Genomic DNA, 5,114 nt, shown 5'->3' on the forward strand with positions numbered 1-5,114 from the left:
TGTTTGTGTGAATGCTGTGTGTGCGTTGAGTTCTGCGCGAGCGGGGAGCAGAGTTGCCATGGAAACGGGGCGTCAACACAAAAACCGTTACTGGCAAGCAGTAATCTCCGTCTCTCGCTGCGGTTTACACTGTTTTAGGTAAGTTTAGTCGCTAAAATCATACAAATATGATATACAAATATTCCTGACACGTTTCTTACTTGTTATTGACATATTTCAATTAAATTCATTTTATAGAAATGGTTTAGTGTCTTCGAAAATGTCCGTTAGCGTCTTAGCAGTTTTCAGGTATAACTCTATAGATTTAGCTCTTGTTGATGAAACTCTGGGCTTTAAATCAAATCTTCGTGTGTGTATGAGATATTTTGATGGCTCTGAATGTTTTGCTGTTGATTTGTCAGTGTATTTTTTTGGGAAAAGGCTGATTTACTGAATCGACGACGTCACTTACACTGAGAGTGTAACGTTAATCGGCTGATAACAAGTTCACATGAGTTTTGATATTTCATGATAAACAGATATTAATACAAATTGTTCTGTGATTTCAGGATGACACAAAGAAACTCTACAGAACAAAGTGAAACTCCAAGATTTTTGAAAAGAAAATTGGTGAAATACATTCTGAAAAAGGCATATTAATGTATTTCATGAGCTTCTTCAGTTCACCTGTATTTCTAAGTCAGTATCTCCCTTCAGAAATGTGGCTGAAGGGAGATACTGACTTAGAAATACAGGTGAACTCATGAAAAGAAGCTCATGAAATACTCATGAAAGAAGCTCATGAAATACATTAATATGCCTTTTTCAGAATATATTTCACCAATTTTAAGAAGTCCCTGACATCAAAACGTAAGTCACACTCAACCTAAAATTAAAAATATAGATTCCGTTATTTTAAGACTATGTTATTAGTAGTAGAATTTGTATATCACATATGTTATTATTGTTGTTATATATATTATTCTGTCTTTTATCTGCATTTTACCTCTGCTTCATCTTGTTTCCTTCTAATGAACCTGGAACTGCAGAGTAAATATTGTTGTCTCTGTGTCAGATGGCTTATTTTGTTCCTGGACTCTTCAGTGATGTTGAGCAGAGTCTGAGTGAACCTGCTGTCAGACAGTAAGTACCCTGAGTACCCTGGGGTTTCAGTCAGGGCCTTCAGTAAACAACTGAATCAAACAAAATCCTTAAGGGTTAATAGTTACTAGTTAATATATTATTAATCACTTATAAATCATTGAAATGTCAACATTGTACTATTATCTCAATAAACATTATAAATCATTTACAAAGCTTTCTGCACCCCTAATCTAAAGTGTAATCTATTCATCAGTTGTACTCATCGGCTTTCATTTGCTTGTGGATGTTTGCATCGCAAGTGATACAGCATTGTACTTGCACAACTATTTTACTTCATTTTAATACCGCGCAACATATTTTGCAAGTAACTTCATTGCCCTTTGTCGAAAATGGTCTTTTCGCTCGCTTCATTTGGCTTGCTCAGCTAAATATGTCTGTAGGCGTGTGGTTGCGTGTGTCAATGCGCCCAGTTAACACACACGCACGTGCCTGAGGTGTCTGTCGTTGCTAGGCATCCATCAGCTGGGATCTCCGTTACAACAAGGACATTTCAGTAAAGGATTTCCACCACTGAAAAACCCTTGCTGTAACTCTGGTACAGGATTTATTTTCGAAGAAAAGTAAAACAAACCCTGCAGTGTTTTTGTGCACCCCGTTTTTCAAAAACAACGGGGAATTTCACCCCGAAAGGAAGCTGATTGAGTCAGTTCTAGTCACATGACTGCTTGCTTTTTTTTCTTGGTGGAAGCTGTGCATTTGTTTAGCTAACAAATATTAAAAATGTATTCAAAATGGTGTACAATTGTTTAATTATGTCATCCTGTTTAGGGTTGGGCCGATAGACGATTCCATCGTCCATCGCCGATGGCTGATAGACATCACGATGCTGCGCCGGCAAACAGCGTCATGAGCTCCAGTATCTCGTGCGTGCATCCGTTGTCATGCAACAGAGAAGTTGCGTCTGTGGACAGTTGTGAACGCGCTGACAGCTGGTTGCCCAGGCTTTGGGTTAAAGGTAATACTGTTGTAAGTAGTGTTCATTTTCTTGTACAGACCAATAATTTCTCTTCATTAGATCTCAATGTGTCACCAGGAGCCACCGGTATTTGGTCCTGTTGTTTTTTTCTCAAAAACCGGCAGCCGCTGACTTGCATTTAAGAATCACCAAGGGCAACGGTTTCACCTAAAACACCTTTACTGTTCTACTGCAAAAACCTTGGATGACCTGAGGGTGAGTAAATTAACAGCAAATTTTCATTTTGGGGTGAACCATCCCTTTAAATGCAGAGTAAATTTCCCTACATGCTCAGTAAAAGTAATCAGCCAATACACTGGTGACGGGAATGACGACGCCCAAAGCAGCAGAACTGTACAAATGCTGGACATCCACACACCGCACCACAGTATTATCAACTAGCGATTGACCAATAGTGGATTTTACCAATACTGATAGCTAGGTTGGACCACACTGGCCAATGTACCAAATGTGTCAACCAATAGTTTTTAAAATGGATACTGAATGAAAACTAAAATAGAGCTTTACTATTAAAAAAAAAATCAGTAAAAGTACTGAACCATACTTTGTAAATGAATAAAAATGTAATATTAATATTAATTATTATATTGATCATTAAAGTTATTTCATAGATTACCAATGTTAAAAAAAAAACTTTAAAATATAAAAAGGAAACCTATTAGTAATAGTAATGAACACACTCTAACAAGGAACAATACTTCTGCAGCTTTCCTTAATGTTACAAATGGACCCTTATTGTTAAGTATTACAATTTAATTTCAACAGTCATGCTTAAAGGTTCACCCAGATAGCAAAATTATGTAATTAATAACTCACCCTCATGTTGTTTCAAACCCGTAAGACTTCTGTTTATCTTCAGAACACAGTTAAAGATATTTTAGATTTAGTCCGAGAGCTCTCAGTCCCTCCATTGAAGCTGTGTGTACAGTATACTGTCCATGTCCAGAAAGAGAAGAAAAACATCATCAAAGTAGTCCATGTGACATCAGAGGGTCCGTTAGAATATTTTGAAGCATCGAAAATACATTTTGGTCCATAAATAGCAAAGACTTCGACTTTTATTCAGCATTGTCTTCTCTTCCGTGTCTGTTGTGTGAGAGAGTTCAAAACAAAGCAGTCTGGATATCCGGTTCGCGAACGAATCATTCAGTTCACCAAATCGAACTGAATCGTTTTAAACGGTTCGCATCTCTAATACGCATTAATCCACAAATGACTTAAACTGTTAGCTTTTTTTAATGTGGCTGACACTCCCTCTGAGTTCAAACAAACCAATATCCTGGAGTAATTCATTTACTCAAACAGTACACTGACTGAACTGCTGTGTAGAGAGAACTGAAGATGAACACCGAGCCGAGACAGATAAGAAGAACCGAGTAGCTGATGATACTGCGCATGTGTGATTCAGCGTGAAGCAGACTGACACACAGAGCGTCTGAACTGAACTGATTCTTTTGGTGATTGATTCTGAACTGATTCTGTGCTAGTGTTATGAGCGCAGGTAAACCGAAGGCATTACGTCGAGGGCAAAAGAACCGGTGAATCATTTTCTTCAACCGGTTTATTGAATCAAACTGTCCGAAAGAACTACTGGTGATCCGAAAACCGATGCAACCGGTTCTTCACTTGTGAACGAATCAGTCTATTGTTCATTATCTGTCTCGGCTCGGTGTTCATCTTCAGTTCTCTCTTCATAGCAGTTCAGTCAGTGTACTGTTTGAGTTGGTTAACCAACGCAGTGCTGCATTCACTGAAATTGATTTTCATTTTACCAATATGTCAAAATCTGCCAAAAGTACTTCGTGGTTGTCTTCTATGTTATAAAGTTAGCAAAAACTCAGAGTCCAGACTATTATAGTCTTCCAGTCTTCATAATAGAAACATCTTGCGGCACGAATGTATCAATACAAATATAACATCTCCAGTTATTTAGCTGAGCATCAATTGTACGTAAGTACAATAAGTTTAATTTAATAAGAGGCGATCTAGAGTTGAAATGTTTTATTTTTTATTATTTTTTTATCAAGTGATCAAAGTGTTTGTTGTCGCTGCGATCAGTGGCCCGGATGCTGTGTACAGTCTGCACTGTATAAGGTCTGCACTCGGACACGCACTTCAATCCGTTGTGGAGACCAGACGGTCTATTCGTTCCGGTGAAATTACTAAACATAAATATACACAAACGTATCCCTGTCTGATATACAACAACTGATAAACATAATCAGTTTTGATAAATACATTAAAAAAAAAAAAACATACAAGTGTGGTTTAAAACCCAAACCCCGACCTCTGACACGCCAGGCAAAAGTTCTACCACTGAAACATTTGAGCTGACAAACAGATATATTGTAGCTTGATATTCACTATAGGAAGAAAGTGCAGCATAAAAAATAGCATATTTTAGCATTAAAATCTGAGAGGGCGGGGGAGTCCAGTTAATGGGGCGTAATTCATTAGCTTTAATGAGAATTGTATATTTTATAGGCCTACATTAAAGTGTATTTTGTTTCTTATATTTTACATTTATTTCTTGAATGCTATTATAACATCAACTGTAGCTGAAAAGAATAAACCACTGTATATTTAATTTGTATATTATGTTGTTTATATACTGTTTTTATATTTTTAATAACAGATTGGTTACCGGAGTACATATGTATAAAGTACAGTCACACTGTATGATTGTGAATTTTAATTGCAGTTTTTAACAGAGATTTTTGTCTTTTCTGTTCTTTTACAGATCACTATTGCACACCAAGTAAGCAAAACAACATTTTTGATTTCATTTTATTTTATTTCTGCAAACAACTTGCATCACTTGCAATTGGTTTTCCAGCCCGAAACCTCGTCAAAAACTGAATGCAATGGTTTTTGTCTATGATTATTTTGTCAAAGCATCTTTTGTCTATGGTAACTCTAATCTACATTAACTATTTAATTAGTATCCAGTTATTTATATTAAATTTGTGGTGTTAACAACTACTTCTGAACTAAT

The 5,114-nt window shown here is 36.6% G+C and overlaps 1 long non-coding RNA gene across 2 annotated transcripts; it reads left to right on the forward strand.

The window, feature by feature from the left end:
* The first annotated feature begins 705 nt into the window (after positions 1 to 705).
* LOC127963291 (uncharacterized) lies at positions 706 to 4,880 on the forward strand. 2 transcript variants are annotated; one of them, XR_008154770.1, is made up of 5 exons: positions 706 to 849; positions 1,055 to 1,122; positions 1,912 to 2,098; positions 2,177 to 2,314; positions 4,860 to 4,880. It is a non-coding gene; the product is annotated as an uncharacterized LOC127963291 (long non-coding RNA). The 2 variants fall into 2 exon arrangements; XR_008154771.1 differs by lacking the exon at positions 4,860 to 4,880 and having other exon boundaries at positions 2,177 to 2,501.
* Positions 4,881 to 5,114: the final 234 nt, after the last annotated feature.

Source organism: Carassius gibelio, chromosome B8 (genome assembly GCF_023724105.1).
Source record: "Carassius gibelio isolate Cgi1373 ecotype wild population from Czech Republic chromosome B8, carGib1.2-hapl.c, whole genome shotgun sequence".
In the NCBI taxonomy this organism is placed as follows: domain Eukaryota; kingdom Metazoa; phylum Chordata; class Actinopteri; order Cypriniformes; family Cyprinidae; genus Carassius; species Carassius gibelio.